Source organism: Muntiacus reevesi, chromosome 6 (assembly GCF_963930625.1).
Source record: "Muntiacus reevesi chromosome 6, mMunRee1.1, whole genome shotgun sequence".
NCBI classification, from domain to species: Eukaryota; Metazoa; Chordata; class Mammalia; order Artiodactyla; family Cervidae; genus Muntiacus; species Muntiacus reevesi.
Genome location: NC_089254.1, coordinates 29,576,963 through 29,604,854, shown reverse-complemented (window position 1 = coordinate 29,604,854; position 27,892 = coordinate 29,576,963). Strand labels below are relative to the sequence as shown.

Here is a 27,892-nt window from a genome sequence, read left to right as displayed (position 1 = left end):
TTTTATCCTCTTTCAACATTCTCTGCTGTACAGAGTACATACAGGAACCTTCCTGTGTGCCATTCATTCAGAATTCAGCAAGTCTCTCCAGAGAATTAATAGGTGCTAAATGGAGTGGAAATGTACAGGCTGTGCACTGAAAAAGCTCATCCTCATCCATTTGTTCAACTATCCAGCAGACTTTTCCTAAGTACATCCCTTGCCCCAGGCAGTGTACTAGGTGCTGGAAATAAAAAGCCAAATAAGGTACTGTGTTTAGTATTAATAATGAGAGTAACAATGCTGATAATAACAGCTAACATTCATTGAGCACTTGATGGTGTCTGTGCTGTTCTAAGTACTTTGTATCTATTCACTCATCATTCCTCAGCACAAGTGACTCAGGTACAGTTACCATAATCTTAATTTTACAGATGAGGAAACAGAGAGAGACACAGAGAGATTGAGAAGCAGTCTTGCTGGAGTCAAGACTGAAACAGAACCAGTGTAGATACTGTACATCCTTGTTGGAAACCAGTGCAACAAAAATATGTTTGTAATGAAGTGAAATTCTTGAACTGAGGTCAATCCGTGGTCATTTGAGCCAAGGGAAATCAGTGCTCAAACGTGTCTGTCCAAGGGTTCAAGATGGGTGTCTGGTCCTTAAATGGGCATGTGGCTGTTGGCAAAGTTAGGATAGGAGAGCTGCCAGAGTGTGGAGAGCTGGGTATTCAAGAGGCAGAAATGAAATTATTACACTTTCTTTCAGCTTCATTTCAGATATATGGAGATGTTTCTGTAACAGTGGAATTCAGGGTTATGTGGAAGAATGGCTTTGGTTGTGCTGGAGGGTCAACATATCCTAGTAAGAATCCCCAGATGGTTATTTCCCTTATTAAGTTTCAAATGTAAGGCATGTGTTCATTCACTCATTCAAGAGATATTTATTAAATACTTTCTGTATACCCAGAAACTGTTGTAGGCCTTTGGAATACACAGTGAACAAAACAGAAAAAATACCCTTACTCTCATGGAAGTTACATTGTTGTAGGTTAAGACCTGTGAAAAAGCATTGCCAATAGGGAACTCGGAGTGTGGGCATAGGGACCTGCATCTTGGATTTAAGTAAGACAGCCAGACGGGCCTCACTGAGCAGATAACATCTGAATAAAGTCGTAAAGCAGGTGGGAATAGCCAGCCAGGATTCTAGGGTGGGAGGTGCCTTTGCGCTTCAAGAGCAGCCAGGAGGCCATTGTGGCCGGAGACAAGCAGGAGGAGAAGAAGCGTGATAGGGCCCTGTAGACAACTCTAAAACCTTGGCTTTCCTGAAACAGGGAGGGCAGTGTATTGGAGGCACTGAGGAAGAGTTTGATTCAGGATACAGTTGGAAGTCAGCAGATGTTCTGTAGACAGTAAGCAATCCGGGTATCAGAGAAGGAAAGGCATCAAGGACCGCACCGTGGTCTTTGGCTGGAGCACCTGGATGGATGGAGAAGCTCTTAACAGTGAAGGGAAGACCTCTTGTGGAATCGTGGGGTGAAGACCAGGCATTCTGTTTCAGGAGAGGCTGTGAGGCATCAAGTGGAGAGACGAAGCTGGAACTCTTGGGGATGTGGGCCGGGGTGCAGAAGAGAGGTCTGAGCTGGGGGTGACAATTAGGGAGCTCTCAGTATACAAGTGCTGTGAAAGGCCAAAAACAGCTGAAATCACCAGGGGAGTGGGATAAAGAGGAGAAGAGGACTGAGAACTGAGTGTTGGGGAGAGGCAGCCAAGTGGACAGAAGAAACAGCCAAGTGGTAGGAGGCAGCAAGAGTGCAGGGTCCCGGAGGCCAGTGGAGCACATGCTTCTGGGAGTGTCCTGGTCTGTCTGCTTGTCCAGAGGGACAGGACTCCTCGGGTGAAAGTCAAGTCTGCACCTCACTCAGGGTCTAGGAGTCAGGAGTTAGTCAGATGACAGTTTTAAGGGAGAGAAACAGCTTTACTTTTCCTGCCACAAGGAGAAACAAAGACTTTTAAAGCAATTTTCATAATTGGGTCCTGTTAGAAGGACCCACATGAGTTCAGTTATGAATGAAGGAGATGTTAGCAACATCAATTAGTCATTAAGCCACTTCTTCATTTGCTGTGTACATGTGGTTTCTAACCAGGCAGGGATTAGTTTAACAAAACAATCATGGTCTTCATTTTCCCTCACATCCTTGAATCTAAAGATCAGTTTTGAAATGTTAAGTCATGCTATACTGTACCCCTAGAGGGTCTTATTTTCATTTTTCTAATTTTATAAGGAAATATATAGATAGATAGATACCTTCATGAACACATGTGAAATGAAAACCAAAGTCCTCCTTGTGCTCACCAACATCTTCACCTTTTTATGCCTTTGAATTGCATTTACCAGCCATCTGCAGGCCCTCGAAACCCTGAGCTGTTCCCACAGTATTCATGACTTAAAACGGTCCATTCTTTAAATGGCTTCAGTACTCTTTCATGCATCCCATCCACACCCTCTGGTTTGGACTGGATCCCAAAGGAGCTGGGTTTGGCTGCATCACAACGTGGGCTCGAGACAGAGGGAAAACAAAGTCTGATTTCTCGGGAAACATTGGCAGGAGACACAAGCCACCTGAATGAAGCCGTAGTCCATCAGTGTCCTGTGAGCCCAGGCAGCCAGCCAGGCGGTTTGGAGAGCAGAGCCTGGAGTCACCCCTGAGATCATGAGCTCTACCCCTGGGTCATGGAGGCCCTTGTGGCCAAGCCTGTGGGCGGAGAAGGAGCTGATACAAGCTCGGTCCACTCGTTCACTCAACATTCATTTGCCAAATGACTCCCATGTCTCATGTACTTTATTTCTTCATGAATTAACAGTATGTTTGTTTTATTACATTGAAGAATTTATTACATTGACGAACCAGACATAGCCTACAAATGAGAGGTCTGGAGATAAAGGATGGTTTAAGGTTGGGGGAAAACAGCACAACTGTTGAGTCAGGCTGGCATAGGTTCAGATCCTGGCCACAACTGTGTTACTTTGAGGGGTTGCTTTCCCTCTTCGGGTCTCAGCAGTCTCCTCCAAAGGGAACACTGTGACGAAATCCTAGATCACAGATGATATGGGAGCAACACCTGAGAGAGCGACTCTCACAGACCTGGGAGTCAGGGTGTTGTAACAGGTTACCACTATTTCGTTTGTTGTCACAGGGTATGGGTGAAGTAGCATGTCTAAAGGAGACTTCCTGTGCAGAGGCTAAGAAGCTGAAGAATTTTTGCTCTCTTCAGGCTATTTTCCTTCACACTCTGTCCTTGGTAGACACTGACCATCAGTCGCTACCCTCCTTCCACTCCAGCCAGGATGGCCTCAGGGTGCGGATCCAGGCCAACACCAGTTCTCTGGAGTTTGTGGATGAGGTGTAACCTCTTTACCATGGTCATCCCAAGCAGGAAACCAAAAGAGGCATTTCTGAGACCTTATATGCTGACAGCTTTTTGAAAAAAGCGAAGGGATTTGACTCAAACTCCCTGGCAGTAAAAATCCGGAACAGGCTTCGGGGCAGCCTCTTAGGCAGCCATGGAAGAAAGCCCTCAGGCAGGAACACATTTAGAAAGTAGTTCAGAGACTTCCCTGGTGGTCCAGTGGTTAAGAATCCATCCACCAGTGCAGGGGACACAGGTTCGTTCCCTGGTCCAGGAGTATCCCACATGCTGTGGGGTAACTAGGCCCGCGTGCCACAACTATTGAAGCCTGTGTGCCGAGAACCTGTGCTCCGTAAGAAGAGAAGCCGCCACAATGTGAAGCCCGTGCACTGCAATAAGGAGTAATCCCTGCTCACCTCAACTAGAGAAAGCCCACACTCAGCAACAAAGACCCAGCACAGCCATAAATAAATAAAAAAAAATTTTTTTTTTTTAAGAAAGTAGTTCAAAAGTCCTTGATTCTCTTTTCAAAAAAAAATTTTATTTGAAGATAGTTGATTTACAATGCAGTATTACTTTCAGGTGTACAACAAAGTGATTCAGTTATACATATACACATTCATTCTTTTTCAGATGCTTTTCTCACATAGGTTATCACAGAATATCGAGTAGAGTTTCCTGTGCTGTACACTAGCTCCTTGCTGGTTATTATCTTACATATAGTAATGTGTGTATTAATCTCATTAATTAATGTAAATCCCAAGTTCCTAATTTATCCCTCCCCTCCACGTTTCCCCTTCGGTAACCATACTTTTGTTTTCGAAATCTCTGAGTCTGTTTCTGTTGTGTAAAGAAGTTCATTTATATCACTTTTATTTTTTCATAAAGGCCACGTATGACAAACCCACAGCAAACATTATTCTTTTTATTTATTTATTTTAATTTATTAATTTTACTACCCATTTTTGGCTGTGCTGGGTCTTCGTTGCTGTGCTCGGGCCTTCTCTGGTTGCAGCGAGCGGGGGCTACTCTTGGCTGAGGCTCACAGGCTCCAGGTGCCTGGGCTTCAGAAGCTGTGACTCTCGAGCCCTAGAGTGTGAGGGCTCAGTAGCTGCAGCACATGAGTTCAGTAGTTGTGGTACACGGACTTAGTTGCTCTGCAGTTTGTGAAGTCTTCCCAGACCAGGGACCGAACCCATGTCCCCTGCATTGACAGGCAGATTCCTATACACTCTACCACCCAGGAAGTCCTATATCATTTTAAAATTAGATTCCACAGGTGTGGTATCATATGTTATTTGTCTTTCCCTGTCTGACTTACTTCACTTAGTATGATAATCTCTAGGTCTATTTATGTTGCTGCAAATGGTATAATTTTCTTGTTTGTAACTGAGTAATATCCTATTGTGCATATGTACCACATCTTCTTTATCCATTCCTCCATCAGTGGACATTTAGGTTACTTCCATGTTTGGCTATTGTCAATAGTGCTGTAATGAACATTGGGGTGTATGTTTCTTTTTGAATTATGGTTTTCTCTTGGATATATGCCCAGGAGTGTGGCTGCAGGATCATATGGTAGCTCTTTATTTATTTTGTAAAAGGAACCCACCATACTGTTCTCCATGCTGGTTGTACCAATTTTCATCCCCACCAACAGTGTAGGAGGGTTTCCTTTTCTCTACACCCTCTTCAGCATTTATTGTTTGTAGACTTTTTTATGGCCATTCAGCCAATGTGAAGTGATACCCAGTTGATCGGCATTTCTCTGATAATTAGTGATATTGAGTATCTTTTCAAGTGCTTTTTGGTCATCTGTATGTCTTCCTTGGAGAAATGTTTATTTAGATCTTCTGCCCATTTTTTGATTGGATTGTTTGTTTTTTTGATACAGAGCTGCAAGAACTGTTTGTATATTTTAGAGCGATTCCCTTCTTAGTGATGGTGACTAGGTCTTCTCCGTCATTCATGCCCCAGGAAAGGGTCCAAGCAGCTTTGGGCAGCCCCGCTTGCATGTTCAGCCTTTCTCAGGGCCTTGAACTTCCAAACAGAAGGAACTCACCACTCCCCTGCTCACCACATTCCACCACCACCCCAACACTGCAGTTGCCAACTTCTTTCCCTCGCTCACCTGAAGTCCAGATGCCAGGAAGACAGGAAGGGGGCTGAGTCTTCAGCTTCTTCCTTCAGCCACAACCCTGTGGCAGTCAGAGCCGGCAGTGAGGAAATGGGAAGTGCATTTTCTCCCCCTTCTGAAGGTGAAGCCCAGGGTTTTACTGCTCACTTTCCAATCCCCAAAGGTGAAAAAGATTTAGCACCATTGATACCCACCCCCACACATAGGTTACTGAAAGTAGATCATTAATGATAAATTAGCACTCACTACCTGAGAGAGGAAAGCAGTGGGAGGTGACAGCCAGGAGATTCTTGGTTTCAACTTCCTAATTTGGCCAGATGGGGCATTTTTTTCCTGCTGCCTGTTAGGCAAATCCAGGATGCTGCCCAAACTGGTGGTGTGTGTTGGGGAATGCTGCCGTCCTGTGCTTTTGCTGATGACTCAGCTCATCTTGGGTCCTTTGAAAATGATATTTCCCGAGACATGACTTCTTCCCTGCCAGGCGTCTCGTCAAAGATCCTGGGGTTGGGTGGGAGGAGGGGTGAGGCGAAAACCAAAAAAATCCAAAACAATGTATGAACAAAACCTGCTGTTTCTATAGCCTGGGTGGATCCTTCCAGATTCCAGTGTCATAGTCATTTCAGTAAACATTCATTTTATTTCATGAGATAAACTTAGGAAAGCAGAAAACCCAGAAATTAGCATCCAGATCCCAAGTATATAAATAACTCTATCAACCCAGTCTCTAAAGCCATATTGTCAGATGTGAAGAAATAAGGAACCCTTGAAAACTGCATGGTGAGTTCATTGGGGGTGAAACCTGACTCAATAAAACCAAAGAGATAAAACTTTAATGAGTCAATTAAACAAGAATGAGGTTAGATTGTAGATTCACTGTCTAATCATGGAAGTGATTTCCATGAAAAGAGCAAGCAAGCAAGCTAAGGCACAGAAAAGATACTAATGATGAGTAGGGTGAGGCCATGTAAGCTCTTAGGGTTGCTTTTCCTAGGGTTATGGATGGATGTCTTACAGTAACATAACCAGTGAGGATCCCTTGTTCTGTACCGCCAACTGGGTGTGGCTCTTCCCACACATTAACTCATTTACTCCCAATAATAATCATACATAAGAGGTGATATTTTCCTTATCTTTCAGGTGGCAGAACAGGCTCAGAAAAACGTAGTAACTACCTCAGGTCACACAGTAGAAGATGGAGCTTGGCTGTGAACCCACGTAGTCCTGACTCCAAGATGTAGGCTTGTTAACTGGCTCACTGCACAGCTTCCCAATCGCAGCAGCAGAGAACTATTTCCGTGGGCTTGTTTCAATGCCCTGGGGGCTTCCCTCAGCCTCCTCCAGTCTCCTCTTTCTCTCTTTCTTTTTCTTAACCACAATATATATATTGTGGTTAAGAGTCCCCTCATTGTATATTAAGAAGCATTGTATATTAAGAAGCAGTATGTTTTATGCAGTGAGCTGTCCTAAGGTGCCTCCTCACCATCACCTGGATGGCTGGTCAGAGTCCAGATATTTGCCAGGCCTACCTCCAGTGTCTCTGATTCTCTAGGTCTTAGATGGAGCCTGAGGATTTCATTTCGTATGTATTCCCAGATGTTGCTGGTGCTGCTGGCCCAGAGGACTATGGTGAAGGACCATAGAGGTTTTTTTTTAGCTATTGTACAGGTTAAAGAGGTCGCTGTGGGTTGGCTTGCAACCAACAATCAATTGTAGTAACCACTCTTTTTTTTCTACGTAAAACTGACCTCTGAGTTCTGGCAAGTGTGTTTCAGACTCAGTGTATTTGGATAGTGAATGCTTCTTGCCTGTTTGCAGTCAGCTTGGGTTCAAGCTGCAAACTCATGCATGGATAAGCTTGTAGCACTGCAGTGGCTGCAGGCTGAGAACTTTTTTTTTTTTGTCCAGGCCCAACTGCCAAGAGGTGAGGCGTTGGTCCAGGAATGTTGTTAGAATGCTGGCCGGTCAACACTTCTTCCCCTGAGCCTGCTCTGCGGTGCCTCCCTGCTTTCTACTCCCCTCCCCACCAACTCCATTCTTGTCAAGATTATTTACGTCCTCTAACTAGTGCAAAGAAGTATAGGAAAACAATAGAATGGGAAAGACTAGCGCTCTCTTCAAGAAAATTGATGATCTCAAGGAAACATTTCATGCAAGAGTGGACATGATGAAGGACAGAAATAGTAAGGACCTAACAGAAGCAGAAGAGATTAATAAGACGTGGAAAGAATACATAAAACTATACCAAAAAAGGTCGTAATGACTCAGATAACCATGATGGTGTGGTCACTCACCTAGAGCCTGATATCTTGGAGATTGAAGCCAAGTGGGCCTTAGGAACCATCACTACAAACAAAGCTAGTGAGGTGATGGAATTCCAGATGAGTTATTTCAAATCCTAAAAGATGATGCTGTTAAAGTGTTATGCTCAATCAGTCAGCAAATTTGGAAAACTCAGCAATGGCCATAGGACTGGAAAAGGTCAGTTTTCATTCCAATCAAAGAAGGACAATGCCAAAGAATATTCAAATTACCACACAATTGTGCTACTTTTCCATGCTAGTAAGGTAATGCTCAAAATTCTTCAAGTGGGTCTTCATTAGTATGTGAACCGAGATCTTCCAGATGCACAAGCTGGGTTTAGAAAAGGCAGAGGAACCAGAGATCAAATTGTCAACATTTGTTGGATCGTACAGAAAGCAAGGGAATTCCAGAAAAACATCTACTTCTGCTTCATTGACTATGTGAAAGCATTTGGCTGTGTGGATCACAACAAACTGGAAAATTCTTCAAGAGATGGGAGTACCAGATCACCTTACCTGTCTCCTGTGAAACCTGTATATGGGTCAAGACTCAATAGCTAGAACCGTACATGGAACAATAGACTGGTTCAAAATTGGGAAAGGAGTACATCAAGGCTGTATATTATCTCCCTGTTTATTTTATATACAGGGTAGATCATGTGAAATGCTGAGCTGGATGACTCACAAGCTAGAATCAAGATTGCCAGGAAAAAACATCAACAACCTCAGATATGCAGATGATATCACTGTAATGGCAAAAAGTGAAGGGGAACTAAAGAGCCTCTTGATGACAGTGAAAGACGAGAGTGAAAAAGCTGGCTTAAAACTCAGCGTTCAAAAAACTAAGATCATGGCATCTGACCCCATCACTTCATGGCAAATAGATGGGGAAACAATAGAAACAGTGACAGACTTCTTTTTCTTGGGCTTCAAGATCACTGCAGATGGTGACTGCAGCCATGAAATTAAAAGATGCTTGCTCTTTGGAAGAAAAGCTATGACAAGCCTAGACAGCATATTAAAAAGCAGAGACATTACTTTGCCAACAAAGGTTCTTATAGTCAAGGCTATGGTTTTTCCAGTAGTTTTGTATGGATGTGTGGGTTGGACCATAAAGAAAGCTGAGCACTGAAAAATTGATGCTTTTGAACTGTGGTATTGGAGAAGACTCTTGAGAGTCCCTTGGACTGCAAGGAGATCAAACCAGTCAATCCTAAGGGAAATCAGTCCTGAATATTCACAGGAAGGACTGATGCTGAAGCTGAAGCTCCAATACTTTGGCCACCTCATGCAAAGAAGTGATTTATTAGAAAAGACCCTGATGCTGGGAAAGATTGAAGGCAGGAGGAGAAGGGGCTGACAGAGGATGAGATGGTTGGATGGCATCACCAACTAGATAGACATGAGTTTGAGCAAACCCTGGGAGATAGTGAAGCACAGGGAAGCCTGGCGTGCTGCAGTCCATGGGGTCATGAAGAATCGCACACGACTTAGTGACTAAACAACAACAGTAACTAGTGCTGTCCAAAAGAAGTAAATGCAAGCTACATATGTAATTTCATTTTTCTAGCAGTGACATTAAAAATATCTTACATTCTTTTTTTCCCCTTCATGTCTTTGAAATACGGTGTTATTTCACCCTGCAGCACATCTCAGTTCAGACCAGCTGTATTTTCCATGTCGATTTGCCATGTGTGGTTGATAACTACCGTGCTCAACAGTGGCATTCTCCTGAATTTGGAATTACTGAGAAGTCTGAAACTAGAAAGAATCACTTTATGAAAGGTAGTAATATCAGCATATTCATACCTTTGCACTGGTTTATCTTTATTAAACAAACCAATGTAACCAAAACAGCTGTACCTCAGAATCGACTGAGACATCTGTTAAGAATACGATGCCCATGCCTAACCCCAGAGCTACTGAATTAGAATGGTGGTGGAGGGAGATGGCTCTGATTTTTAAAGGGTCCCTGGGGTAATTTTGCAGCATCCAGCCAGGACTTTCCACACAGGGACATTTACAAATCAGCAGACAGTGAAGTACAAAACCCCATCTAGGACTATCGGCCCTGGGGCCAGAAGCCAGAGTCCAGCTTCTTTTACTATTTGCCAGTCTATTTCACTTGTTCTTGAAGCCTGACTTGCATGGTACTGACAGATCAACATTTTAAATTATTTAGCAGAAATAGGTTGGCATCCAATTTGTAGAAAAATGCTGTGCACTAGGCTTTCTTATCTTGCTTTTGTGATGGGTTTTTTGAGACCAGCATGTGGAGATTTGTAGGCATGGGCTGCCACCTACTGATGGGAGGTGGTGTTGACACATGTTAGAATGAAGGTGGGCTTGCCCTTGCTGGTAGAGACCCAGTTTATACACAAGGGTCTCCACAGTAGAACAGCAGCAACAGCATCCCCTGGGAACTTGATAGAAATGCAGAATCCCTGGGCCTTCCTCCAGATCCACTGGATTAGAAACTCTGAGAGTGAGTCCAGCTCTCTATGGTTAATAAGCTCTCCAGTTGAGTATAAGGCATACTGAAGTGTGAGGGCCACGGCTGCAGCCCAAACTCATGGTTCTTGAACTCTTAGCTGCATGGGAAGTTGCTCTGGGGAAAAGGTACAAATGCACATACATCCAGATTTACAGCTACTTGAGGAGAGTTCAGAGACCACATGAAATCAGAACTTGTTCCAAATCCTTTGGTGGTGGGGGGGTGGGGACGAGGTAGAGGTGAAGAATGGTCTAATTTTCTCACATATGGTGTCGTATGTGCTTTGATTTAAGGGTCTGTGTCCTGGTTAGATTTGATGGGTTTTGAGCCTATATCATAGCTTTGTATGGATTATAAAAAATGTACCTTTACTCAAAATCATGTTTTTAAAATTAGAATCTCTAAAATCTTTCAGTGGTAAAACTATCTCAACAATATTACAGTAAACACAAACTTTATGTTAATTCTGTATAAATTAAACAAATCAATTATTAATGATCCAACAATAGGAAGCCTGAAATTTTCTTCAGAATAATTAGGAATTAAATATCATTAGAATGTAATACTTTGTTTCAAAATAGTACTTGTCCTGCTTTCACAGAAACAGTATCTTTTGGGGGAGTTTCAGTTCTTAACTTGCTCCAATATCTCATTTTCTGTAGAGATGATTGCTATCTTTGGCAGACTTTCTTGATATATTATGATCCTCATATAGTACAAAGTTAGGTAGTTTTTTAAAATAAAATTAAAGTTTGAGAGGCTGTTTTCCCCACTGACTATATTTCCCTCTGACCAAGTTACCTATATTCTGGAAATTCTAAAAGTATTTGGAAATTTGTGGTAAATTATTGCTGTAAATATACTGCAGTGCCTAAAAGAAACTCATATTATAATTTAGAAAGCAATTTAAAGTTTTCAGTTCCTCAGACTTGGTGACCCATCAATATCACATCTCTTACTATGCTTATAAATTAATTTAAGTAGCAAATTTGACATTCTAAAGAAGTGGTTTATAATTAAAGTGGCTTTGTTGGTTGTTGTTTAGTCTCTAAGTCATGTCTGACTCTTTGTGACTCCAGGGGCTGCAGCATGCCAAGTTTCCCTGTCCTTAGCCATCTCCCGGAGTTTGCTCAAATTCATGTCCACTGAGTCAGTGATGCTACTGGTTATTAACCATCTCAACCTCCGCTGCCGCCTTCTTTTGCCTTCAATCTTTCCCAGCATCAGGGTCTTAATTTTTCCAATTACATGTTATCCAGAAAACTGGTATTCCCATAATAGTATTTCAGTATTGTAAACTGTTCTTTTAATGATTAAACTACTAAAATTATTGTAGAAAAAAATTAATTGATTTTAAAATAACATTAGGGATCATGGAAGGTCTGATCACGAGATTTTCAGTTAAAGATGTCCTTCCTGCTTTTCTGGTTTTTAAAAAAAATCATGGAGAAGTTGGTGTCAAAATTATGAGATTCTGCAGTTTATTTAGCTTCACTGATAGATGAGCAAGACTTCAAAGAGTTTCTTAGTTCCTCTGACACTGTCAAGAGTGTCACACACACTGTGTTTGGTTCTCGCATCACCTGGCTTTTATCATTGATTTTACCTAACATATCACCTAAAATTATACTGAGTAAATAAAACCTAAAGTTGATGTTTTCAGAAGTGCACCTTTGACTCACATTCTACAGTCTCTGCCAATATAATCATCAACAATTTTTAAGTGAATGTTGCATGCTACTTTTTGAACTCTTTCCATTGTACCTTGGGAAATGGCATCAATTTAGGTTTGCTGAATATATCAGTGCAATTCTATACTTCATGTAGCCATAGAGGTAATATTTTAAAAACTCAAAGTGCCAAAGAGATCTTTGCTTCATTACTCACTCACAGGTGGATGCAGAATAAGACATAGAGAATGTCTAGAAGTATTTTAGAGGCAATCTCTGTGGCAATTCATTATGTCCTACATATTTTTATACTATTATGATATTCTTGGAATTCAAGTTATGTTTTGTTTATATGTAGTTTTTTATAAGCGGTCTGCTGAAAACATGCAGTATTGTCTCTTCCATCAGACAATACCTGAGAGGTCAAATGTTTATAGAGGCGAACAGTTTTCATTTGAGAAATGAACAACCTACTGATAATTATTATCTGTTCTTCAAAGTTAGCATCAGGACTTGTATCCAGTACATCCAGTTGTTTTAAAAAAAAAAAACCACTGCTTAACTTACTCAAAATGATTTAATTAATCACATGTGATATATTTTTTTAATTCTTGAGTTCTGTGTTTTGTCTCCTAAATAAAGAGAAGTATTATTTGGAGTTGCTGTTTATATTCTGCATAAGTGTGGGCCATAGTATCAGGGCTTGCTATGGTTGCTACCACATGAAGACAATACCCATTATCACAATCACGCAGCATGTGGTCCCCAATTGTTAGATGTTGTTTCAAATTGAATTCTGCCTATTATGTGTTCAACAGAAGCTCGTTGATATGTTTTCTGATTTTTATGTGTCACTGTTCTGCAGTGTTGTCAGTTAGTTATGCATTTTAAAGTAGGATTTCACTTTTAACTATGTAGTCCTGAATTGGTATGTGTTTCCTTTTTGCTGTATTTACTGAAATCTGTGCTGCCTTCTACCAGGCTTTCGTGCATCCTCATGCTTCCATTTTCTTTTTCATCTACAAAGAGCTTATAATAGAGACAAAACAGACTATTTTGAGGTAGAATAAAAGAACAAGAATCTAGTGACTTTTTTTCACCATTTGGAAAAATTTAAATGTAATAAGTTTCTCAAAACTGCCTACCTATATCATCCTTAGAAAGTGAAAATTACTTTTCACAGGTGAATAATTTTCTTTTTTGTTTATATTTTTAAATTGAAGTATAGTTAATTTACAATATTATGTTAGTTTCTGATATATAGTAAAGTGATTCAACTCTATCTATCTATATACACAGATACATTTCATGTATATATATCATATATATATACATATATATACACACAGTTTTTTGTGTTCTTTTCAATTATAGTTTATTACAAGATATTGAATATAGTTTTCTATGCTATACAATAGGAACTTGTTGTTTATATTTGCTAATCCAAAACCCCTAATTTATCCCTCCCCCATGAATAATTTTTAATGAGAGTGTTCCATTGGGTTGTACTCAAATTCCATAATCATGTACCTGGATTAAAGAACATATATTCAGTGTGATGGTTTCATAAGAGTTTCATCCCTTCCTTCCTTTCTGTCTTTTTGGAATGAAATCACATACTTTTATATATGTTTTAAAATGCATAATTCACTGTTCTTTTTTTATTGTGCTTTTAAAATTTAAATTTATTTATTTTTAATTGCCTTCCTTCCTTTGTTATTCTTTTTCAGTATGACTGTCACAGGGGTAGAGGGCGCCTATCCTTGGTGTAAAGCCACCACACTACATTAAATCAAGGACCTGTGAATTTCCTTTCCTGTCCCTCTGTGCATTTCTTGTATTTTCTACAAAATATATTCAAATATCCAAATAATTATCTTTTTTTCCTCCTTAATTGTTTTCATTTTCTGTTTTGTAACCTAATTTTAAAATGTATCTGACATCTAGGGGAAAATAATGTGCTTAGTGTTTTATCTTGGTATTTGTAGTATCTTAATATATCCATATATTAATAAATGTTAATATTTGTACTGAGGAAATTTCCATAACAAGAATTGCTGTGACATGACTAGCAGATTACTGTATTATAATCTCTGGAAAATATCTTTGGAACACTTAGTATATTCTTAATGGGAAATTATTAATTATTATCCAGTGATTTAACCCACAATGGAAGTACTCAGATTTAAACTGCACACTCAATGATACCATTTAAGTAGCGTGACAAATATAAGTTGATACAAAGTGACATAAGTTGTAGTCACACGAGTTATAAGATGGAGAGTAAATTTAGCAGGAATCTAATATCAAAGAGCTTAAACATTCTCACCAGTCACTGTTATCTGTTAACTTCTTGTTTGGAAAAACAGGTACAATAAAGCACAGTAAAAATAATGTGATGTTAAAGCAGCAGGGTCCTTCAGTGATAAACGTCATCATGTTTAAGCTGAAGCAGAGCAACGTGGAACAGGCCTGGTAGAAGGCGGCACAGGTCGGGCCCCAGCTTCAGGGCAAACCATCCTGAGTATCTCCTGGCTTCCTAGGAGGGCCTTGATTTTGTTATGGCCAGGGTGCTTGAGGGGCCCTTGCTGCACAATTGACGAAGCTCACCCAAATCATTCAGGTGCCTTTCCAGGCCCTTAGGACGGGTGACGTCTACAGCGTGGGTGCAGAGCAGAGGCAGGAGACAGAGGTGGAGCGGGACAGTGTGACTTCACCTTGACTCGACTTTCACCAAAGGTTGGAACTTTCCTAGGCAACGTGCTGATGGACACAGATTCCCTGAGCGGCAGGGCCGAGAGGGCCCAGGAGGAAGCTCCTTGACTGACGCCCGAATGAGGGGACCAAGCGCGGAGGGCCCGTGATAGAATCAGAGGGAAATGTGTTCTGAGGGCTTTTCTCGGGAACTATATGACGTTCAGACAATGAGCCAAATGTTGTTGGAAATATGGAAAAATCAAAAGAAAAGGAATGTTCCTGAAAATACCTTCTATTTTTCTTTTCCTGAGCAGAGAAAATCCTCAATCTACCAGTTTTTCTGATTTCCCGGCATCCAGCTCACCACACGGTGATGGTCAGTCTCCAGCTTCCTAAAGGTTGGGACACAGCAGAAGGAGTAACAGTTCAGGGGCTGCAAGACCCTTCCTGTCCTCCCCCTGCCTTCAGGTGAGATTCGCCCTTCCATGCGGTCTTTACTCCTTTGCTTTGACCATCACGGGACGTCCTAATAGTCTGTTCACAGATAATAACTAACAGCACAGGTGGCTCAATGGTAGAGAAGCCACCTGCCAACACAGGAGACGCAGGAGACACAGCTTCCATCCCGGGGGCAGGGATGGCAACCCACTCCAGCACTCGTGCCTGGAAAATGCCCTGGCTAGAGGAGCCTGGTAGGCTTAGCCCATGGGGTTGCAGAGAGTCGGACACAACTGAGCGCGCGCGCGCGCACACACACACACACACACACACACACACACACACACGGGTTTTCCTACTACAGTTGATTGAATTTGAGCATGCCTACCTGGAGTCCTAAAATAAATGAATTAAAGCATATATTTCATTGCTGTGAGCAAGAAACTCAGTCAGTCTCCCCCTTTTGTCGCCTGCAGCCCCCTGTGTAAGAGAAGAGGAAAAGGAAGGGGGTGAAATCAGAAATACATGCATGTATCCACGTGCCTGCTCATTTCCCACCGACCATAACTTCATCAGATGGCCCCAATCTAACTGCAAGGGAAGCTGGAACACAGAGAGGAGAAAATAATAGGCGCACCATTTATACAAAATTACATGTTAGGCAGGATATAAATAATTTCTAAGGTTTATCAATTCTAAGTAAAACACTTCCATATACATCTCTGCCAGGCCAAGCCCATGGTCAGTTGACAACCCTCCTCTGACTCCAAAAATACCCAGTTCGTTCAGAAGCTGTTGGGATGTAGCTGGTGTTCACTCTCCGCTTCTCTGCATGAGGGCATCCCTCTAACCTGTGCACTAGAACTTTGTTCTGCAGTGGCTGCTGGCGCTCAGAAGCCTTGGGAGGCCTGAAACAGAGCATGCAGCCCAGCAAACCTGGCCTTCTCAGGTTCACAGACTTCTCAGCAGCCTTCATGTTGTCAACACAATGTGGGAGGAGCATTTTGAAATTGCTCTGTCTCCAGGTCCCCAGGAACTAATGGACTAAAAATCAAAACTGATGATCAGACATACCCAGGAGAATGGCAAATTTGGAAAGCATGTGGGAAACCTGGGACCGTCATACATTCCTGGTGCTGCAAGAAGACCCAGTGCAACCAAAAAAGAAAATTAATTAATTTCTTAAAAAGAAAGGAAGCAACTGAGGATTGCCTGGTCAGGGAGAAGATGAAGAGCAATGGGGGATAAGGGAAATTGTAGGATGTTGGAACTATTCTATATCCTAATTGTGATGGTGGTCAAATGACTGTATACAATTACCAAAAGTTATCAAACTCTACACTTAAGATTGGTGAATTTTTCTCTATGTAAGTACACCACTGTTGTTCAGTCGCTCAGTCATGTCCAACTCTTTGCGACTCCGTGGACTGCAGCATGCTAGGCGTCCCTGTCCATCACCAACTCCCAGAACTTGCTCAAACTCATGTCCATTGAGTGGATGATGTCATCCAACCATCTCATCCTCTGTCATCCCCTTCTCCTCCTGCCCTGAATCTTTTCCAGCATCAGGGTCTTTTGAAGAGAAGGGGGAAACTGGCAAAAATGCTGACCAATAAAACTAACAAATGTCGACTCCACCCAAGCCCAGGATGTGAATTCCTACCAGCCAAGTGGCTCTGAGCTTAGCCTCCTCCAGCCATTCCACGCCGAGTCCCACAAAACCGTCGGAGCAGCTGCTCCCCAGAACTGTTACTTCTCTCGAGGCAAAGTGCCCGCTGCTCTGACCCTAGCTGCCTAGCTGTCACTGCCATTTCCCAGGAGCCACAGCGCGGAGCGCACCTACTCGGAAATAGGTGTGTGCGTGAGGCCAGGGCAGGGGCCCACTTCCGCAAATCCACTTCGGATGTGCACTGTGACCTTGGTGTTTTCTGGGGTGGAGGGCTCCCTCCTCCTGCCTGCCAGTTGAGTGCCTCGCTGGGTGCTGCACCTCCCTCGAGGCCCCGCCCCGCCGCCTATTGGGCAGGCACCCTCGGTGCACTCCCTCCTCGTCCCCGCAGGGAGGTCGGGACCTGAAAGTAATCGTCCCCGCAGGAAGGTCGGGACCTGAAAGTAATCGGGGGTAAGCTGAGCTTTTGCTCGGGCTTTGCCACCTCCATCATTTCCTCCCTCCCCGCGCTGGCCACCCTCCAGGCCTCCGCCCCGTTCCCGACGTCCTCTCAGTCACAGCCGCATCGCCCTTTCCTTCGGCCTCCCGGAGACCGGGGAAGGTTTCCTGCGTGGGGAACCTGTGGCCACTATTCTGTCCCCTCTCCTGGGCAGGCTTGCCCCAGCAGAACTAGGCGAGTCAGCATCATCGCCTGCTGCCCCTTTGGCTAGTTTCTTTAAGCCTCGCACGGCTCTCCAGGATGAGAAATGGGAAGACTCCAGGTAATGCTGCAGCGGTGTAGAGTTACCTGTAGGTTCATCCCCACGTCGCGTCAAGGCACCACTTGACCATCCAGAGGATGAGAGCCTGGGATGCCCTGCTTGGCCGCCAGTCGCCATAAGGGGGTGTGATGCGTTCAATAGAGACAACCAGTGCCAGACTCAACAATCTCTTTTTATTAATTTTGGTTTTAAAAATTACTAATTTAATTTTTAATTCATCATATGCATGTGGTAAACCGAAGCAGTATAAAGATATACAATACAGGTGAGTCTCTCTCCCACCCATGTTCACTGTCCCCCGAGAAAGTGTCCGCAAGGTCAGATCTCCTTCCAGCCATTTCCCAAGGATGGTGGTAGTGGTGGTTTAAAAGCTTAAATCTTGTCTGACTCTTTGCGACTCCATGGACTGTAGCCCGCCAAGCTACTTTGTCCATGGGATTTCCCAGGATAGAATACTGAAGTGGGTTGCCTTTTCCTTCTCCTTCCCAGGCATCAGTTCAGTTCAGTTGCTCAGTCGTGTCCGACTTTTTGCGACTCCATGAACCGCAGCACGCCAGGCCTCCCTGTCCATCACCAACCCCCGGAGTTTACCCAGACTCATGTCCATCGAGTCGGTGATGCCATCCAGCCATTTTGTCCCCTGTCGTCCCCTTCTCCTCCTGCCCACAATCCCTCCCAGCATCAGGGTCCTTTCAAATGAGTCAACTCTTCGCATGAGATGGCCAAAGTATTGGAGTTTCAGCTTCAGCATCAGTCCTTCCAGTGAACACCCAGGACTGATTTCCTTTAGGATGGACTGGTTGGATCTCCTTGCAGTCCAAGGAACTCTCAAGAGTCTTCTCCAACACCACAGTTCAAAAGCATCAAGGCAGGTCCATTTGTCCACATAAGCAAATAAGCCATCTCTATTAGTCTTTTGTTGTTCTTTTAATCTGCTGTGGCTTGGGGACTCTCTACACAAGTGTATAGAGAGCTACATCATGACTTTGAAGCAGTGGTTCTCTCAGTGTGGTCCTCAGCCAACTATACCAGCATCATTAGGGAACTTTAGGCCTCATTCCACACCAAGTAAATCAGAAACTCCATCTGGGGCTTGATGGTTAGTGTTTATCAAACCCTCTACACTCAGATTTGAGAACCACTACAGTTTTGCTTCATCCCTTAGTTCATTGTTTTGGTATCCAATAATTTATTTATTTAACTAATTTTAAAAGATTAACTGTTTTGACTTGTGTTTTCAATAATGAATCTGATACTAACACCATTCAAACATTGCTTTACTTTCATAAACCAATGAAAGGACAAAGTCCAAATGAAGCTACATTCTTAACACCAAGAGAAACTTGACAGTTTTCAGGTGGGTGTGTTTATTATTCTAAGACCCATGAGGTCATATTGAGTGGTTAAGTGTCTGGAGTTGATAAGCAGTCAAATCTGTTATGCAAACTTAACAACAATCCTCTAAACACAATCCTCCAAAATAAGCATTTATGTGCAGTTTCCAATAACAAATGTGTGATTTTCAGATTACAGGTCAACGGTCTTGTTAAATAATTATGAAAACAAGCCTCTAAATATTTGGAAAGCTGTTTGCTCTTTTTAGTAAACTGGCTTGGACAGAAACTCAGCTTCATCTGTACAGGACTTATTTTAATGTTACAGTAATCACTTGGAAGATATTCTATAACTTTTGTCTTTTTTAGCAAAAGATGACAGCTAACCAGGTGTTTCACTTTTCAAAAACGTATTAACATCTTCACTGGCACTGATGAACCTATTTGCAGGGCAGCAACGGACATCACACATAGAGAACAGACTTGTGGACGTGGGGGCAGGGGTGGGGTGGGGGAAGAGAGGGTGGGACAAATGGCGAGAGTAATACGGAAATGTATACACTACCATATGTAAAATAGAGAGCCGGTAGGAATTTACAGTATGACTCAGGGAGCTCAAATCAGGGCTCTGTGACAACCTAGCGGGGTGGGATAGGGTGTGGGATAGGACGGAGGTTCAAGAGGAAGGAAAAATACATATACTTAGGGCTGATTCATGTTGATGTATGGCAGAAAGCAACACAATATTATAATCCAATTATCTTTCAATTAAAAATAAAAAATATATTAACACTTCCATTCAAAGTTTTCATAATATCATGGAAATTTGTGGTTCACAGTTTCAAACTACTTTTTTTCCCCCAAACCACACAGTATTCAGGCTTGCTTTCTTTATTTTTTAAAAATAATTTCATTTTCTTTTTGGCTATGCTGGTCTGCATTGCTGCTCAGGCTTTGTCTCTAGCCGTAGCGAATGGGGATTAGTCTCTAGCTGCGGTGCATGGGCTTCTCATTCTGGTGGCGTACTTTGTTGCAGAGCGTGGACTCTGGGGCTCAGCAGCGGCCCCTCCCAGGCTCTGCAGCACAGGTCAGGGGTTGTGGCACATGGGTTTAGTTGTTCTCTGGGATGTGGAATCTTCCCAGACTAGGGATTGAAGCCGTGTCTCCTGCAATGGCAGGCAAGTTATTTACCACTGAGCCACCAGAGAAACTCTCAGGGTTTCAATTTTCTATTTCACTCAGCCCTCTAAATAATGGTCATTTAGACAGCTCCCAGCTTTGGTCCAGCCAGTCATTGCTTCAGTGGCATCTTGCTACACATCCCTAATTATTGTGAAGAATAGATTCTTTGAAGAAGGTCTGTTGTGTCAAAGATGATGTGCATTTTACATTTAATGGAGTCTTGCCAAATTATCATTTTTAAAGGTTTTTGCAATTTACATAACATTAAAATATTCATTTTCCATATCCTTGTTAACATTTTGTATTTTAATTTTTTTTAATTTTAAAATACTTTGCTAATGCACAGGCAAAGAAGAGTGGTTTTTCACTGTTGTAATTCCATCTATTTAATTATGAGCCATTGAAATTTCTTTTCCTATTTGTGCTTCTTTCACAATTTTCTACTGGATTACAGGTTTCCTTAGAAATCTGCAAGTGTTCTTTATACATTAAGTAAAGGAATCTTTTGTTATCTGTGTGACAAGTACCTTTTTAAAGTTGTTTTATCTTTTCACGTAATTCTTTCATACAGAGAATTTTAACCTTTTTATTGAAATTGATCCACCTTTGTCATAATGGATTCTGGGTGTTAGGTCTCCTTTGAAAAACTTTTCTTTTCCCCAAAGAAACAAAGAATTCATATTAAAAATCCAAAAGTATCTAACTGGTGAAAATACAGTCACTCTCTATGACCCATCGAGAATTTATACCAGCCAAGCCAGATGAAGATGCAGTAGAAATCACCACCTCTGTATCTTTAAGTCATTGGTCTCAGCACTAAACTTGACAATTCCCAGGGATTCCAGGAGACTCTATCTGGCCCTTCCAGCCATAATGGCCTCTACTCTGTAGGGCAGGGAGCCAGTATGAGTGTTTGGCCAGTTGCCAGGCTAATATTTTTCCTTTTATATAGCCTAAGATTGAGGAAATACCACAGTGAGTACCCATGTTGGACCTACTGTGAGAGGGACTTCAGCCAGGACACACAGTCTGTCACCTGATCTCCATGAGCTCCCATTCTGAGTGGTGGGGTGGCCCATGATGATAGTTCAGGTCTCTGGGGATTCATGTCAGTTCAGAGGCAATATCTAATAACTCCTGAGAAGTTTGTATATTTCCCTTTCTTCTTTCCCAGATACAAGGGTAAATGGCCACAGTTTGTTCTGAGAAAGCTTTGGAAGAAATTCTTAGTGTACTCTATGGCAGAATTATACTCTATGCTTGAACATTGGTCTGAGGGCTCCAGGTCTAGAAATAGGGAAGAGGTCATGCATTTTCCTGGGATAATTTGAGGTAGTTTGTGCCTCCACATTTTTTTTTCCTTCTTGTGTATCTTAAGCAGCATCTTAGTAGACGACCTACTGATTTCATTTCTAATGGTACCAAAATCAATTAGCCATAGCCACTGATTTGTTGTGGTAATTACGCCCACCTTGTCTACTGGACCAGGGGTGCTATTAGCGTTATTCCCCTTGAGCTCAGGGACGCCAGTTCCATGCAACACCCTCGGGTCATCCCCCGCCTGCAGAGGACAGCCACACGGACCTCGTCCAAGAGCTCTGTGCAGCTGTCCCTCCCCACACACTCTGCAGTGTTTCTGTATGTGGAGATCGCTCCAAGATCTACCAATGGGGTGCGATTGTGTTCCTGTGTGTGGTTGAAGTAGGGGTGGAAGATTCGAGCAGGTCACGCATACATAGTCCAGGCAGACCTTGGAGATATTGCGGGATCAGTTCACTGCAACAAAGTGATATCCCAGTAAAGTGAGTCACATGAATCTTTTGGTTTCCCAGAGCATAGAAAAGTTACCTTTATACAGCGCACGCATGTGCGTGTGTGCTAAGTCGCTTCAATCCTGTCCGACTCTTTGTGACCTGTGAACTTGTAGCCCACCAAGCAACTCTGTCTATAGGATTTTCCAGGCAAGAACACTGGAGTGGGTTGCCATGCCCTCCTCCAGGGGATCTTCCCGACCCAGGGATTGAACAACCTCCTGCATTTGCAGGTTCTTTACCACCAGTGCCACCTGGGAAGCCCACCTTTATACTATATGTCTATTAAGTGTGTAATAGCATATGTCTAAAATGCAATAAATGTACCTTAATTTAAAAATGCTTTATTGCTAAAAAATCTGAGCTTTAGCAAGTCATAATCTTTTTGTGATAGTAACATCAAAGGTCACTAACCACAGATCACCATAGCAAGTACAATAATAATGAAAAAATTATGACATAGTGGGGAAAATTACCAAAATGTGACACAGAGAGACAAAGTGAGCAAATGCTGTTGGAAAAACGGTGCTGATAGACTTGCTTGATTCAGAGTTGCCACAACCTTCAATTTGTTAAAAAAAAAAAAAAAAAGCACTGTATTCAAAGTGCAATAAAATGAGGTCTGCCTGTGAATTCCTTCTGATGTTCCCATCTCCCTAAGGCTTTGCAGGAAGGTTCAGATGATTCACTCTGACTGCTGGCTACTGTGGAAAGAAGCAGGGCAGCAGATGGGATTAAGGGATTTATCAGCTGACCTTAAGATAAGGAGAGGGGCCTGGGTCATGAAGGTGGTCCCAGTAGAATCACGTGCCTGTGTACGTGCCTCTGGGTGCTCGGTTGCTTCAGTCATATCCGACTCTGTGACACCATGGACTACAGTCCACCAGGCTCTTCTGTCCGTGGTATTCTCCAGGGAAGAATACTGGAGTGGGTTGCCATGCCCTTCTCCAGGGGATCTTCCTGACCCAGGGGTCAAGACCCGAGTCTCCTGCATTGCAGGCAGATTCTTTACCATCTGAGCCACTGGGGATCATATGGGTCATTAAATGGAGAAGAGAAAGCAGGAGAGTTAGTATGTGAAAGATAGCATTGCAACGAGGATTCGACCTGCCAATGCTGGCTTGGAAGATGGAGAAGAAGGGAACTGAAGACAAGAAATGCATCTCCTTAGAGCTTCCTGAGAGGAATGTAGTCCTGCCAACACCTTGATTTAGCCTAGGGAGACCCATTTTGAGCTTTTGACCTTCCAAGCTTAATGAGTTCCAGATAATACTTTGTATTGTTGATATTAAACCACTAAGTGTGTGGCAATTTGCCACAGCAGTGAAAGCAAATGAGTACAGCCACTGCTGAATCCAAGTTTCAACTTAATGTCACTCCCAAGTTGCAGAGCAAACATATTACATCCTGAACCTCAGACCAGTTCACCTACAAAAATAAATTTAGCCTTATCAAGTGAGGGGTATGCTGGTAACTGATTAAGAAGCAGCAGTCTGGCGAGAAATATCCTGACTTACAGCATCTGCCAGTTTCAGGTTGTAAATATTCTCACCACTGCTCACTTCAGGTTGTAAGTGTCTTGTTACTGAAGTCAGATTTGGGAAGAGATGCAGAGCAGCTCACCATTACGTAGTGTCTCCATTAATGTGTGAGTCTCCCAGTTAGATCTGACTCTTTGTGATCCCATGGTCTGTAGTCTGCCAGACTCCTCTCTCTATGGAATTCTCCAGGCAAGAACACTGGAGAGGGTTGCCATTCCCTTCTCCAGGGGATCTTCCCAACCCAGGGATTGAACCCAGGTCTCTGGCATTGCAGGTGGATTCTTTATCACCTGACCACCAGAAAAACCCCATTATAGAGTTGTAGTGGATGCAAATAACTGCAAAAACATAGATAGTAGTTGGGTTTTATGTTAGAGACTTTTAAGACTGAATCTTTTAGCAAGTTTAAAGTATATAATACAATACTGTGAACCACAGCCATCTTGCTCTATATTAGATCCCTAGAACTTATTTATTTTATAACTGAAAGTGTGTACCTTTTGACCCCCTTCACTCAATTCCCCCTCTGCTAACCACAAATCTGATCTCTGTTTCTATGAATTTGGTTTTTTAAGATTCTCCCTATAAATGATATCATCAGACCACCTCACTTGCCTCCTGAGAAATCTGTATGCAAGTCAAGAAGCGACAGTTAGAACTGGACATGGAACAACAGAATGGTTCCAAATCGGGAAAGAAGTATGTCAAGGCTGTGTATTGTCACCATGCTTATTTAACCTATATGCAGAGTACATCATGCAAAATGCCAGGCCAGATGAAGCACAAGCTAGAATCAAGACTGCCGGGAGAAATATCAATAATCTCAGATATGCAGATGGCACCATCCTTATGGAAGAAAATGAAGAAGGACTAAAGAGCTTCTTGATGAAAACGAAAGAGGAGAGTGGAAAAAGTTGGCTTAAAACTCAACATTCAGATAACTAAGATCATAGCATCCGGTCCCATCACTTCATGGCAAATAGATGGAGTCAGGGAACAATAGAAACAGTGAGAGATTTCAGTTTTTTGGGTTCCAAAACCACTTCAGATGGTGACTGCAGCCATGAAATTAAAAGATGCGCCTTGGTAGAAAAGCTATGTCCAAGCTAGACAGCATATTAAAAAGCAGAGACATTACTTTGCCAACAAAGGTCCGTCTAGTCTAAGCTATGGTTTTTCCAGTAGTCATGTATGGATGTGAGACTTGGACTATAAAGAAAGCTGAGCATCAAAGAATTGATGCTTTTGAACTGTGGTGTGTGGAGGAGACTCTTGAGAATCCCTTGGACAGCAAGGAGATCCAACCAGTCCATCCTAAAGGAAATCAGTCCTGAGTGTTCATTGGAAGGATTGGTGCTGAAGCTGAAACTCCAATACTTTGGCCACCTGATTTGAAGAGCTGACTCATTGGAAAAGACCCTGATGCTGGGAAAGATTGAAGGAGGGAGGAGAAGGGGATGACGGGGGATGAGATGCTTGGATGGCGTCACCGACTCGATGGACATGAGTTTGAGCAAACTCTGGGAGTTGGTGATGGACAGGGAAGCCTGGCGTGCTGCAGTCCATGGGGTAGCAAAGAGTCAGACACGACTGAGAGACTGAACAGAACTGATAAATGATGTTGTATATAACCAACAAGGACCTAGTATATAGTACATGGAGCTCTGCTCAGTGTTATGTGGCAGCCTTGATGGGAGGGGAGTTTGGGGGAAAATGGATACATGTATAGGAATGGGTCAGTTCCCTAGATGTTCACCTGAAACTATTGGCTACATCCCGATACAAAATAAAACACAAATGGCATCATATAGTATTTGTCTTTAACTTACTTTACTTAGTATAATACCCTCCAAGTCCATCCATGTTGTTGTGGGAGGATTTCCTTCTTTTTAAAAAAAAGTCTGAATAGTATTTCTGTGCCTTTTTGTTTTTTTTTTCTTACCACAATCACTATTCTCAGTACAACAAAAACCGACCATCACTTGACTTCCCCATGTCTTACACTCCACCTGCACTTTATCCTGCACAACCACTGGCAAATAGTGGGGTGATCATAACGCTACTGCATGTCATGAATTACTTGTGTTCCATCTCCCTCAACAAAGTAGTTTATCCAGGAGTCCTCAAATACATGAGCAAAACATTCTCAGAATTGCATTTTGAGACTTTCTCAACTAATTCCTGAATCAGTTAAGAGTCTTGGCTGATCAAAGCTAGCACACACAAACTGGATACTTTGAGGAGCTTTGACCAAAAGGATTATTGACCAAGCTGTATAGGCAGAATACAAAGAAACGGGTCATGTTTAGGGCAGTGTCCTGGAGTTAACCCTTGCAGGGATCTGTTGCCTCCCACCTCTGAAGGGACTAGGGGAGGCCAGAATTTCTGAGGAACCCTGAGAGGGCAGCTTATAGATAGTTGCCTGACAGTCACTGAAGCTTCCCACAGATGATGCAGTCAGCTCCTAATGACCCAGGGGGAGGGTGCCAGGGGGCTAAAAGCCTCAGCATCTCTGTTCTCTCACCATCTGATCATCTGCTGGTACCTTCTCTTGTGCAATCCCAACTGATAGCAATCAAGAATGGGGACACAGGACAGGGTGATTGTGGGGGCACATAAGTGGCCTTATCCTGAGCAGAGCTGGACAGGCTTAGATGAAGGAAAAGTGACACTTCTTGTGATAACCGTGTATGACTGTCACCCTTTCCAATCAATAGGCCACAGTTATGTGCAAGAACGCATCAAGGATTGCATATCAACTCCAAGGAGGTGACTGGTGGTCCCCTTTTCTAGACAGGGCACCTGGGTAAGTAAGCTGCTTGGCATTTTTGAGCGTTAAAGCCATACAGCTGGTAAAGTGGGATTAGGACCGACTTGAGTTTTTTGGTGTTCTCACAAATGCTTCTAGTCAGCTGAGGCTACAGTGTAAACAGACTCTTCCAATTATAATGACTGCCTATGTCAGTTTTGCAAGGTTGCCTTCACAAGGTCCCACAGACTGGATGGTTTAGAACAGCAAACATTTGTCTCGAGGCTCTGGAGGAGAGAAGTTGGAGACTGGGCTGGCAGCGAGGTTGGTCTCGAAAGCATGTGTTTCGTGCCTCCCTCTGAGCTTCTGGGGGTTTGTTGGCAATCTCTGGCATGTCTTGGCTGTAGATGCATCACCTTGATCTTGACCTTCATCTTCAAGTGGTGCCATTCCTATGTGCCTGGCTCTCTTTGTCCAAATTTACCATCCTTACAAGGACACCAGTCCTTTTGGATTAGGGCCAATCCTAATGACTTTTTTAACATGATTATCTGCAAAGACCCTATTTTTCATTTAAGATTGGGTTCAGAGCTACTGGGGTTAAGACTTACACATGAATTTGGAAGACACAATTCAAATCATAACAGTTGCCTATTATCATTCCTGTCCAAAGTATTTATTGACCATTCTGCACCTTCACAGTGCTAGGAAGAGTCAACTTATAGTGGAAGTTCAACTACTACCTATGACCTCATTAACTTCTTTATGGTGGGATCCCGACAGTAACCCCTCACAGAGCTAATGGAGATTTCAACGGCATGATGCACATTAGATGTCAAGCAATGAGTCTGTCAGAGTAAACACCTAATAACTAGTAATGTCAAGGTACAGCTGTCAGTTCAGGCTATCACTGTTCCCTGACATGAACCCAGGAGTGGGATAGCTGGATGATATGGTACCTCTATCCCTCAGGCCTTAAGGACCCTCCATGATTTCCTCCACAGTGGCTGCTTCCCGCTACCATCACGGAAGTGGGCCAGGAGAGTCCCCCTTGCCCCCTGATCTCCCCAGTATGTATTCTTGCAGACTGGTCGATGATGCCTGCCCTGACTAGCTGCAGGTGATTCTTCCTTGTTGCACTGACTTGCATCTCTCAGGGAAGGAGAGGCAGTCAGGATCCTTCCATGTGATATTTCTTTTTTTCTTTTAAAAAGAATGTGAGAAAACGTCACATGATGAAATTGGATTCGTAAATCCTGGCACCATTTGAAATTTTTATTCAATTACCTACCTAGGTCACTGCTTGAGGACAAATGTCATTACAACGCTTAGTCCTTGTGAGTATTATACCTAGATTCCCATAAGACCAAGTCTGAAAGATGTTATTGAGAGAAATAGCAACAAGGTGATGGCACTTCTTCATTCCTGCTCTCCTTAATGTGGATGGATCAGAGGCTTGGTGAAAGTCCTGTTTCTGGTATGTAAATCAGAGTGGAAAGACCAGAAGAAACTCAAGGGGTTGTGTCTCATCCCTTCTTACCCAATACCATTCAGCACCACCAAGCAACCTCCATGCCTAGACCAATGCACACCCCCTCTTTCGAGTTCTGATGAAAATGCTGTCTTCAAGAGGTAAGGAGACTCTTAAGGCCAGAGGCCAGAGGTGGAAACACCATCAATGGCAGACGTGCAACTGCATGACTTTTGGAAGCTCTTGCAGCC

At 42.8% G+C, this 27,892-nt stretch overlaps 1 protein-coding gene across 1 annotated transcript in view; it reads left to right on the top strand.

Moving 5' to 3' along the window:
* Nucleotides 1-25,163, top strand: part of TOMM7 (translocase of outer mitochondrial membrane 7) — a 240,656-nt gene extending 215,493 nt beyond the window's left edge. The window contains exons 8-10 of the mRNA XM_065938987.1: nucleotides 15,003-15,156; nucleotides 18,854-18,910; nucleotides 23,997-25,163. The gene's annotated coding sequence lies outside the window, so the exon portion shown is untranslated. The remainder of the gene's footprint in view (nucleotides 1-15,002; nucleotides 15,157-18,853; nucleotides 18,911-23,996) is intronic.
* The last annotated feature ends 2,729 nt before the right edge of the window (nucleotides 25,164-27,892 follow it).